This window comes from Sinocyclocheilus anshuiensis, unplaced genomic scaffold, assembly GCF_001515605.1.
Source record: "Sinocyclocheilus anshuiensis isolate Anshui unplaced genomic scaffold, SAMN03320099.WGS_v1.1 scaffold1003, whole genome shotgun sequence".
Taxonomy (NCBI): Eukaryota; Metazoa; Chordata; class Actinopteri; order Cypriniformes; family Cyprinidae; genus Sinocyclocheilus; species Sinocyclocheilus anshuiensis.
The window spans coordinates 985,462-998,402 of NW_015542495.1; the positions used below are offsets into that span (position 1 = coordinate 985,462).

The 12,941-nt window shown below is 37.4% G+C and overlaps 1 protein-coding gene across 4 annotated transcripts in view; it reads left to right on the plus strand.

Moving 5' to 3' along the window:
* LOC107694178 (synaptotagmin-1-like) overlaps positions 1 to 12,941 on the plus strand; it is a 220,357-nt gene that overhangs the window by 84,074 nt on the left and 123,342 nt on the right. For 2 of the 4 annotated variants that reach the window (XM_016493803.1, XM_016493804.1), the window contains exon 3: positions 9,190 to 9,267. The exons of the other annotated variants lie outside the window; for them this stretch is intronic. The gene's annotated coding sequence lies outside the window, so the exon portion shown is untranslated. The remainder of the gene's footprint in view (positions 1 to 9,189; positions 9,268 to 12,941) is intronic. 4 annotated transcript variants of the gene reach the window in all.

The following is a 12,941-nucleotide window of genomic DNA, read 5'->3' on the forward strand; positions in this document are numbered from 1 at the left end:
TATATATAATATTATAGAGAATTAAAAGTAACATTTCATGGACAGTAACAAACATTTATGACAAGTAAATGTTCTCAGTTGTTCTCAGTTCTCCCACTATTGTCCTGTATTGTAGACCCTGCTTGCACCGAGATTGAGAGGTCTACTTCTGTGGTTTAATTATTCTCATCCCATTTTCTTTTTATGCCTGATCTTATGTTATTTTACAATGGAGCAGTGATGATGTTAGTGTCAGGGACACATTTTACATCCATTTATAATTAGAACAGAAACCTAACATGGCTGTTCAGACAGATGCTAACAGTATCACTTTCATGCCAATTTCTCCATGGTAACAGAGCCATGTGACACAGTTATTCCACCGGCTGTCAGTGAAGCGGAGCCAGCGGGTGGGCTTAGAGAATGTCCAAAGGTCTCACGTTCACTCAGTCATGACACTGACTTCAGGTCAGGTGATCTCCTGCCTTTACATGCTCTTTTTGCTCCATTTCTATTGGGTTAAAGATAAAGGCCAATGGCGGAATGGATGTTTTTAGAACCAGCCTATGAGATGCTAGGCACGTTCATCTGTATGTCTCTTCTGTATTATGATATTTATCCCAAGAGAGACCGACTGAGGCTTTGGAGAAGCTTTGCATTAGATGACACACATACACACCCATCACTCTCAGACATTACCTGAATCAGAGGCTGGGATTTCCCATGATTCTCTGTCAGTGTTGTTTAAAGGAAGCAAGGGAAAGCAATGGTCACGCATTTCAGCCAGACATCTGCAAAGAGAAAAACAAACACTGCAAATTACCCATAGGAAAGCAAGAGTCCACTACAATCTGCTAGACATCGAAGACAATGTACTCTGCTGAATGCCCGCAAATAAGTATTCTCAGACCAAATAAAGTTGAGTGACACCTTGACTATCAGCATATGAAAGCTTCTCTGTTCAGAAACAAGACAGGATGAAATTTATCCTGAGCCACACACGCAATGGCATTTTGCCACTTAAACGAAATGAAGACTAATAGAGCAGGCTATTCGCATCCCTTCAGCAATTATAGAATGCCTACTGGTGCTGATTATTTAGACAGGTTGGATAAATCAAAAAAGCACATATACTTTGATTCCAATTAGGTTTGGCGAGCTTGAGTCGGCAGTATTGGTAATTTGAGGAGCCCTTAAAGACCTCGCCGAAGTAACTCTGCCTCTAAGCTGCATGTGACTTGCAAAGTTGTTTTCATCCCCTCTGTGGCTGCTCCTCTGTGAGTTGGTCACGATGAATGCCAACCAGCCCCCAGGGGCTTTGAAGTCAGATGCTTGCATTGATCTCCAGAGCTGCCCATCATCTCAGTGGCGCCGTGGAGTGCTGTCCATCATAAGCATACCTGAATCTCTTCAGGTTTTTTGTTTTTTTTTGTTGACGAAATTGAAGCCTTACAGAAAGGGCACTGCACACTAACACGAGACATATTTATGCAAGCTGTCTCTGTCAATGATTGTCTCTGCTGTGAGTCAACACAGCTTGCATTTTGATGCATATAGAAATATTTTGCTCTGAATATGTTTTGCATGCAGCTCATCTACTGATAAGTTGTAAGTAAATGTGCTTGGGTAGCAGCTAGTGTCAGTGAACTGGCAAGTTACAGGTGGCTTATTCGTTTATTACTTATACAGCATTTTGCCAAATGGCCAGCAGTTGCACAGAATTTTGTTCAGAAATTTTTAGCACGATTTCTCTGTAATCTAACCCTGGAACAACGCTGCAAAAATGTAAAATTCTCAATGAGCATTTTTGTCTTGTTGTACCAAAAAAATAAAATATCCCTAAAACAAGAGACATTTACCTGAGAAAATGGCATGAGATGGTAAGACTTGTTAAATTTAGCTATAAAAAATCATATCAATAGGTATTGTAACCCGATCTCATGAAAAAGAGAAACTATTTTACGAGACTGCGATTTTGTACGAATGTGATTTGTACAGAAACATGCAATTTTTAGGAAAAAATATAAGAAGTTTTGCAAAATGTAACCCCAAACCTAGCAGTCAGTATAGGCCGAAAATATAGAAATTAACCACTTTGCCCAAAACATAAAATAGTTTAATTGCCATTAGAAATGTTGGATATGAAGTTAGTTTCTTAAGTTAATACATACATTTCCGAATATGACGCATAAAATTGCAATTTTAGAATATAAAGTCACAATTACAAGACACAAAGTATTTTATTTATTTACAGTAGCTGGAAACGGGTTTCAATAAATTGCACTCATATTCAAGACTTATATTGAAAACACTGTCTTCAACAAACAATGCTAGTTAATGTTGTTTTAAGGATGTTTAGAAATTTTACTGATAAACAGGACAAAGATACTAATTATTTTTTGCATCTAAAATAGTCTGACATAACCTAGATTGGTATGTCTATGTACTGGTCCATAGATACATAATCGCTCTTAGGTAACACACATGATCTCTCACCTTTAAAGTTTCAAAGAGGCTTACCACTATTCTTTACTTCTGTCACACCTGCAAAGTCATAGCTCTCATCTGCTTTAAGGCAAAAGTAAAAAAAAATGATAAAAAGAAGGGAGGAGTAGGGAAGAGAACCAACCCACGCAGTGAGCTGACCTATGCCCATCGCAACCGAATCATGTTATCCACGGTAGCACAGCAGAAATGTTTCAGGATGTTGCATTAGAGGGATCAAAGCGAGAGCATCTTAATCTGTTCTTGAACTGTATGAAATATCTAGGGCAGGGTTTTTTTTCTTCAAATTGTACTAAGATCTGCCGTCCGTGAGTCATATACATCATCACAGGCTCTAGGTGCTTCCAAAGCAGTGCCACGTTAATGCAAAGTAACATTTGGTTAGTGTAAAATATTCTAAATCACATAAGAGAGACGCAAAGATAACTGGGTTTGTGCAGACGGAAGGGTTGCTGTATGCATTGCTGACAGTGTTTGTGTGAGTATGTGTGAAAAAGCAGCATATGAGCATTTTAGGTAGTAACTGTCATCTAAATCCTTTTCCCGCCATTTAACATGCAGTGTAGGTGGTGTGCTCGGGGATTAGGTCTAGCCTTTAATATGTATTCAGCAAGTGCACAACATCCTGTACGTTTCAGAACTCAAAACTTTCTCGTTAGTCAAAGAACAGCTTAGGTGCCTCTTTATGATGTAATAGTGTGGCTAAACACTGCCTCCGCAGAAGAAGATCAACTCCTGCTTCTACATCAGCCCCGCCCACTGATTCTCACATGTAGTAGGTAAATGAATAGAGTGGCAAATGCAGGTCTATGCAGAAACCAAATGAAAAAGATGGCTCAGACGACAAGAAGATTCTGTGCAGTGCCAAGTTGTGGAAAAACACTCTTTGTATTGCATTCCTTCTGATCCCAACATTAGGAAAGAGAAAATGAATTTTATTTTTATTTTCACGTCAGTAAGAACTTGGTCCTTTGTTCACTTCATTTTACCATGGATTCATTTACAAACAAGGCACAATTTGACACAGGATTTTTAGAAAGATTAAAACTACTGTAGAAGATGATGCTGTGCTGACTACATTGGATCTGACAGTAATGTCGTGCCACACAAGTGTGAGTATTTATTACGTGATCACTATTGCTTTGTCTGTTATTACAAATCGTTTGATATGTACTAAGTATTTTTGCTTTTTTGACCACAGCAGCGTCCACCTATGAAGGATTTAGGCTGTCAAACATTCACAACTGTTTGCCAATCCTAGCAGTGGGCGTTTTCTTCTGAGTCTACAATCTGCCACGCGTATTCAAACAGAGCGTTCTGATGAGGGGGGTCAAAACAGGACAGAAAATAACCTATTACTTCTAAATTATGATGTTTTTGATGTAAAAAATCTTGATAACATTATAAGTGGACCTCAGAGAACAGTACAAAATAATAGAAAAGGCAGTTAATGACCCCTTTAAGCAAAACAAGCTAATGCTAGCATTACAATGTCTTTATATATAATTTTTTAAGCGTTAGACAAGGTTGAAAGGAGATATCAGGTAGAAATATTCCAGATATTCCACATACTGAATCAAATGCAGCATGAGATAACATCCACTCAGTTCAGGTGGGAGCAATCTTGTTTTCTCAGATAGCATGTTGATATAGTATAAAATTGAAACAGCAAAGGCTTTTGTGACTTTTTCATCATAAGTAATGCTACTTGAATACAGAAACTCCTTAGACTCAAGTTAGACTCTTAGACTCTGCTAATTACACGCAAATTGTGTGTTCAGCAAACTTAATCAGGCAGAGAAATATTGAAACAGTGCATGGGGTGAACTCAATCACACAGTAATGCCTCTTAAACTCACTCTTTGCAATCAGAGCTGGGCAATTCCAGGAAAAAAATTATGGACTCTGCGTTGATGTTGAAGGAATGCCACTCGTAACAGCTTCTCAACATGGTTCTTTAAATGCTGTACAATACAAGAATTAATTTCTTGCGCTACATGTGCATGTACACATTTATCCAATACTAATTTACAGTTTAGCATAATAATGACCCTAACTGTAATTTAGAGTAAACATTAAATCACAATTGACCCTATTTCGTTTCTTAATGTGTGTACTTTGTCCTATTGTTTAAGATTTATCAGTGCATGCTATTCTAGAATAAGAAAAAATGCCTTGTGTAACTTGCTCAGCATAGCCTTGTGGCCTATTTGTGTGCTAATTAATAATCCAGTAGCGATTATTTTAAGCTACTATTATAAGTGCCAATAGTTTAATTCTGGTTATTGATTATTTCTTGGATGCAAAATGATTGTGTGTTCTATGAACACTTTGTAAACATGAAACATTTTTGAAATGTGGTTATATCAGCAAATAGGATCTCCATGGAAAGGGAGAAGGGATTCTTCTCAGGTTGGCCTACAGGAGCCTTAGCCAAAATGCCCAGATGCTTATTAAATGCTGCTTTGGCTCATAGGCGGCTGTAAATTGAACATGTGAGCGTAATTCTGAAAGTCTGTTTGTTGTGTTCAAACACAGACAGTCCTTCTGCTACCCTTCCTTATCTGTACACATTCCTGAGATCAGCCCTTTATAGCTGCCCACCCGTCCCGTTCAGTTATGACTATCCCTTTGGTGAAGAGTTCAGAATATTTCTGTTGATGTGTCAGGTAAAATAAAGTTTCAGAACAGAAGTGTTCTATTTTCTGTTAATGTATCAGCAATAGAAGTGAACTACAACTACTATATCTTCTATTTCTTGCCTGTAAGGGGACAGTAAACTTTAAAGAAATATTCTGGGTTCAATGCAAGTTATGTTCAGTTGACAGTACTTACAATGGAAGCGCTGTAAATGGGACCAATTTCTGTCCTTTATTGATTGGCCCCATTCATTTCTATTGTAAGTGCTTTACTGTAACCAGGATTTCACTTTTCTTTTTTTTTAAAGAAAAGAAGAGTCAAGTAGAAATTAAGTGCTGTCAATTGAGGTTAACTTGTATTGAACCTGCAATATTCCTTTAGATGGGCCTGGGGTCATTCCAAGGGCAGCCATACAAAAAGCTAACTTACAAAGAAAGATAATAATACCTACAAAGAAGCAGCAGTCAGGTCACAGTCAGTAAAATTTTTACAGTTCTGGATGTGTCTCAAATTATTTCTCATTTGAAACAGCTGTCAATGTTATCAAAAACTGGAGGCCCCATGTGTGTTGTCTTGTCTTTTGTTCTTTGTGTTTCCACTCCCTGTACCCAATATATGCCTTGTTTCCTAAATGACCTTAAAATAACCTCACCATGTCCCTTGGGATCTGTAAATGGGACCAATTTCTGTCCTTAATTGATTGGCCCCATTCATTTCTATTGTAAGTGCTTTACTGTAACCAGGATTTCACTTTTCTTTCTTTTTTAAAGAAAAGAAGAGTCAAGTAGAAATTAAGTGCTGTCAATTGAGGTTAACTTGTATTGAACCTGCAATATTCCTTTAGATGGGCCTGGGGTCATTCCAAGGGCAGCCATACAAAAAGCTAACTTACAAAGAAAGATAATAATACCTACAAAGAAGCAGCAGTCAGGTCACAGTCAGTAAAATTTTTACAGTTCTGGATGTGTCTCAAATTATTTCTCATTTGAAACAGCTGTCAATGTTATCAAAAACTGGAGGCCCCATGTGTGTTGTCTTGTCTTTTGTTCTTTGTGTTTCCACTCCCTGTACCCAATATATGCCTTGTTTCCTAAATGACCTTAAAATAACCTCACCATGTCCCTTGGGATCGTACTGCTTAAGAGCTAGGCTTCCTTGATAAGGCCATTCGCAAGACTGTGCGACTGAAGCTACGCCAATTATGTCTCCAGTGGTTGTTTGCACCATTATTATCACAGTTTTTCTTCAAATCAATACCAAGATTTAGCCAGCATCAAAAAAATCATACACATGAAGACTACATTTCATCATTTTGGCAACAAAAATGGCTTTTTGAAGAGTTAGTTCACCTGCTGAGAAGAGTGTGACAGGGTGAATCAAGATGCAAGAGGCAGAGGAAGAAATAACTAATGTAAGAGTTTCTCCAGGATCCACAGACAGTTATGTAAGTACCCACAACCTGTCAAAGCCAGAAAATCCCTAAAGAAGCAGCATGGTCTGTGCAGGAGATGAGAAGGGAGGTCTCAAACACCTCAAAATCGGGCAGGAAACTTCACAAGAAAGCTGCAGATCGGTACAGTTGTTCTACAAGTGCTTCAGGCCTCTTTAGCCTAAGCTGTAACGGCCTAGAAGGAAGGAAACAGACATTGATAAGTGATTATAATAGTGAAGCAATCCAAGAATATTACATGGACAAATGGAAACCAAGATCTCTCAATGTCTTTCTTGATCAGCAGACTTGCCCCTTCCGATGGCTTCATAAACCTGTGAAGAACTAATTTGGCCTTTTACATACATTGATTTGCTCAGTGTATTGGAGCATAGCTGTAGGTGACAGCCATATTGTACACTCCCTTCATATTTAGAGCTAAACATCATCATTAGCACCAAGTTACGAGAGTGGGCCTAAAGGATGTTGCTAAGGAACAAAAAAGCTACTTCAGAACGTGCAGTTATTTCTGATTTCCACCTCACAGCTTTTCACACCTCTGAAGAACAATGGCTGAGAATGTGGAGAGGAGACAAGAAGGAGATAATGTGTGATGTTGCCATGGAGTCTTGAATGGAATCACAGTATACTACCATTACCAATGTGAGATGGACGCCATATAAACAAACACCCAATGCTGTGTTTTAAACGTGAGAATGGAAAGCTTTAAAAGCTGACACCGTATGATGGCCTACACAATCTCATTATCTGCTATATCTTGTGCCCTCTGTTGCTTCCCTTCTCTTTCACATCCCCCTCTCTATCTCTCCAGCTTTCTCTATGTCTTATCTCCTTTGCTCTGTTCTTCTTCCTCTCCCAAAGCGAGTAGCATATTGGAAATGTCAACCCCTTTCTGCATTGGTCTTTTGCCTTGGGGCACATTACAGTGTCCAGGTCACACCATCTCACCAGAGAGGCAGAAGAAAGCATTCTAGCATGATTTTATTCTTAGTGAGAGCCAGCTGGAAGAGAGAGAGAGAGAGAGAGAGAGAATGCTCTAGAGCAGTGTTTCCCAACCTTTTTTTAGTCGCGGCACCCTTTGGAAATTTTAACAAACTTGTGGCACCCTACAAAATTAATTGTCACAATATTTGAAATTCTAACTTCGATATGATAATTTGAAAAGTATAGATATTCGGTACAACAGGGAAGAACTGCAGAATATAATGTCATACAGATATTTTTAATATTATTAAAAAATTTTGTCCATCAATGGTGGCAATCAGTAGGCTAATTTCTAATGAAGAGACCAATTTATATGACAGATTTTAATGTAGGTTTTTATAGCTCTCGACAGACGGCACCCCGGTTGGGAAACACTGCTCTAGAGATTGACATTATGTTGATGACAGACAGAAATACAGTTGCTGTGTATAGGGTAGATACTACAATTGGCAGATATTTTTATACAAAGCGACTTTCAGTGCGTTATACTTATAGTGCAACTGAACCCATGATATTTCTGTTGCTAGGACAATTATCTAATGGTTGAGCTAAGGGGATAATATACTGTAATACAGTAAATACTAGTCTCAGACTCAGAAAAGACACTCTGTCTGGCATATAAACCTGAATTCAAGGCTGTTTCAAACTTTCAAACAAGCCAGCATTCAAAAATGATCTTGAAAATTTCAAACCTACACCTAAAAATAATATTTGATTAAAAATAATTCATTGTAATTACTCTTTCTTGCATTCCAATTTTAATTGCAATTCTGCATCCTTTTTTGTCATCTTATATCAAATTCAATACAAATTGAGAAAATTTGATTTTTTTTTATTTCTGTTCAGCTTGTAGAAGATGTGCACTTTATTTTATTTTATTTTATTTTATTTATTATTTTATTTTTGTTTAATGTTTTTTTTTGTTTTTGTTTAAAGGCTTATATGAATCAGTTGGTAGCACAGTAATAGACAAAATAAAATAAAATAAACTTAAAATAAAATAAACAAAACTGTAGTTGACCAGTTATATTTTGGTCAGACAAAAAGTCTCTTCATGGACAACCATGGGTTTTGGCCTAAATAAGCTGAAAAGTGTACAAGAATTCATGGTTATAGTCAGGAGTTACGGTGAAGTGAATATTTGATTTAGATTACTTGTGGGATGTTTTTCATGTCACTCGCGTGAATAAAAAGATGTATTTTCTGGTACAACCGGACGTGTCAATAAGCTCTTCGTAGATTGTGCAACAGCGCATCATGCAAATTTTCCGCTCAAGTAGACATTTTTTAACTTGCGTGAAAGATGCGATGAGACGAATATCACGTGTTCGCAGCAAACGCGTTGCCCGATTTGTGTTATTTGCATTGCACGGCGCAAATTTGCGTCAGTTTGCATCTTTGCATTGACTTTGTATAGAATCTACTCGCGCAAATAATTAAATTCACTTTTGGTGTGCACACCATTAGGGTGTGAGACTAGGTAGCTTCAAAATCTGAAACATCTTCACCTTGGATACAGTAACATTACAGATAATGTGTTAATAATGCAGATATCTACAGTTGCTGTTTCAGTATTCTGCAAAAAGGCATTCCAGGCATCTCACATCATAAGAGCTTGTCTCAATCTACAGGCAATGCGTGGTTGGGCCTGCTGAGCTGAATGTTCCTCACCAAAGGGCAGGCTATCAGCAGGAAATAAACAAGCCAAGGTAAATCTTTTCACAGGCTCTCTCTGGATATATATGGTCATACCGTTCAGAGGGGGACAAGAGACTTGACCACTTCCCCCCAGTAACTGGGTTTTTCTACACTCTGCACTGTGCACAGTGTTTTATGTTCACCTTAGCTGCCTCACAGTGTGCGACGGGCCCCTGTGTCTTTTCTACTCAAAGCCCACCGTGCAATCAACACAAACTGCCTTCCCCAAGCCCCAATTGCTAAGACAGCATGCAGACCCACCTGTAAAGGCCCGCATTTAGAGATGAAAAGAGGACGGCATCCACTCTCTATAATGACCACCAGAATAAGGGTGTACATGAAAGCCTGTGTCACTCGCCCAGGCCCCTGAGTGAAGCTTTTACTGGGCCTAGGATTGCTTTGATCCCTCCCTTGGAGAGGCCAGGGGGAAAATCGCATTAAAAAGGTGAGGGCGGAAATCTGATTGGCTTTGTGTAAAAATCTGTAATGCCAAGCTTCCATTTTGTTGCTGTCGTGCATTGTGTAGGCTTACTGAAGCCCAATGCTGTTGGTGGTAAGAGAGTGCCAGCACACAATGCCTATATGGTGGAGTGCAGAATATTTGATAGAAGTCAACTTGACCTTGTTTCAAATGGATTTCATCTCATTTGTGTCAAGGTGCTCACTGGACTTAAAAAAAATCACTTCTGAAAGTCAAATTGTGTCACTTTTATGTGACAGGAAATGAAGGAGAGATTTGTTTTCTCTGAAAGGGAGAAGAAAATGAGCATATTCACCACTTTGTGATGGAAATGAAAGGCATCCGTGATGTGGCACGTTGGAGCCGTGGCTTAGTGGTTATCATTTAAACATGCACATTGATCTATGGTGAGATCAAGCAGATTATATGGGTTTGAGGATCATTGTGTAGTGTTTATACTGCAACTCTTACAAAAGGACTACTGTATGACTACTGTATTATGGGGATAGTTCACCCAAAATTTTAAATATTGTTAACATTTATTTTTACGAACTAGTCCTAGGTTTTTCGCTCAACCTCAATAAAACCACTGCAGCACAATTCTCTGGATTCTCTATGTAAATAGACTAGTCAAACTACAAATGTAATGAAAACAAGTGTAGTGTAGGTAAGTTCTAAAAGTACTAAAATTACTAAAACTTAAACTGAATTTAAAATAAACCTACACATAAAAATAATGACAAAGCACATAACAAAAATACTAAAATTACTAAAGAAATAAAAGGTAATTCCATATATTAATATGCTATAATAGTATATAAGTAATACTGTAAATACTTTTTCATACTTGTGCACTGTAAGTCATACAGTAGCCAAAATGTCTCATTAGTTGCTGGTAATTTTTCACTCCGGTGAACTGTTAATCATTGAGCCAGTGAGATTTGGTTCAGTTTGATTTGTAAACAGATTATTCAGACTGGCTTCTCTTTAAATCCTCAAATAGCCAGGATATTTAATAAACCTTCACCTTTTGTGTTTGACAAAAGAAAGTCATGTCAATTAGAATGAAGTGATAGTGAGTAAATAAGGACATAATTGTAATTTTTATTGGGTGAACAATTCCTTTAATAATGTAGAGAGGCACTGTACACCCTCTGATGTTGCCATTTTGTGGTAATTGCCATGGGTTTAACCGCATCAGTAAGATTTGCTAGTATAGTCATGGCAATTGTTCTGATCTTGCTGGTCAAGGGCGCTAATGAACAGGTGATACAGATCAAAGTGGCGTGATCAGCTCTTGTCTTCCTTGTATAGCGTTTGATGGTGCCTTTGCTGACACTCCTTGTACTTCGTCACAAGGTTACAAGAGGAGGAACAGATGCATGTATGGATAACACACTAAATCAATGTATTATTTCCTTCTTCCTGTGAGTCATATTCAAGACCTCCTCCCCACTGCTGTTCTCCTCCAATCAGGCAGTGAGGTGGAAAAATGGCACTGCTAGCTCCCAGCTAAGAGCTGCCACTCATGCTATGCATGGGCAGTATGGGTCCATCCTCGTCGTCACCATGGATACCTCCTTACTGCCCCATTTGTAAAAGCTTGCCCACACACAAGCTCGAATGAAATCTAGTAGAAACCCTTTTTGCACACGAGTTTGCATGCACAACCAGTCATTATGCGCACTCACACACATCTGTTTGGCATATGTGCTGAACCAAGAAGACCCCTTATGATCAGTGGACCACTTTACAGTTGCCTTTGAGTCCTTTTCAGATTCAAACCCAATCATTACTCTAGCTGTTTGTTACTTCAACACTGTATGAAAACCATATTAACTTTATTACTCATTTGCATACACAATTCTATACATTTCCAGGCATTTTCTTGTTAATTTATTAAAGATTTTAGATGAATCCCCATAATCATTGCAGAGAGGTACACAGATAACAATATAGAACTGGTGCAGCAGGAGCTGAAATTCTGATCTGTCTGATATTAAACCTGCATTCAGTTCTTTCCATAATCAGACAGGTTTAGACAACTGTACCAAAGGTACATGGGTATACAGTAAAATCTATATACTTGGATATATTGAAGTAAAACTGCTAATCTTAGGGTGTTTTCACACATTGTTTGAAGCATTTGTTTTGGAACCTTGTATATTTTAACCATATTGGTGTTATTTATTTATATATTTATTTTCCAATATTTAACTGTACATGATCATTTCCTTTAATTATACATTTAGATTATTTAGGATTATTTTAAAGATTCTTAGGATCTCACTAATAAGTTAATAGCAATGTTAAATGCAATGCAGTCTTTAGCAAATCAGAATGAACATTCATATTTCAGTACATTATCATGCTGTGATGCCTAAATTAACTTCTATCATTTAAATCTTTTGATTTAAATTTTTAGTGTTATACTTTAAATTTATTTAGGTGAAAGATAATAGAATTTTAATATTGGCCATTCATCTGGAAGTACTGTAAAAATGGAAGTACTGTAACTGGATAAAAAAGTTTGTAGACAAACTTTAAATTGGCTTGAAATAGATAAAACCAGTTTAGCAAAAAAAAAAAAAAAAAGGCTAAAAACCTGCCCAAACTAGTTGAAAGCAGCTGATTTAGCAAAAAACATCTAAAAAGTGTTTTAGTGTTTAGTGTTTTATTTTTTATTTAGCAAAATATTATATAATTTCAATATTGCCCATTCATCCGTTATTGTCCATAAAATGAAAGTACTGTAATTATTGATTTTGGACAGAATTTTAATATTGGTGCATCCTTAGTAGGCATATGTGGACAGTACAATTACACTCAGATCCTCACCAATAACAACTAGACAGGGACCACAACAACATGTGACTTTTAATTACAAATTTTGGTCCATTCTGAAACGTTAGTTGAACCAAAATGAAACACTATAACAATTTAGACCCTATTTTGAAACAATGTTTGCAGGTGCACTTAGTGAGGATCCGTCTTGCAGTGTGGTTATCATTCAGCATGAGAATGAGAATGCTACTTTGTCCTTTTCAGACATAAAATCTAAATGCAGACTCCAAAAAGCTTCAAAAATGCACTGGAAAGAATACAATATTGTGACTTCTTTGCTAATAGCAGTGCATCCTCTGAAGTGCTCCATAGTGCCCCTTACGAAAAAGAAGTTTATTCAAGTGTGCTATTAGTATACTTCTTTTAAACTAAAAAATAGGA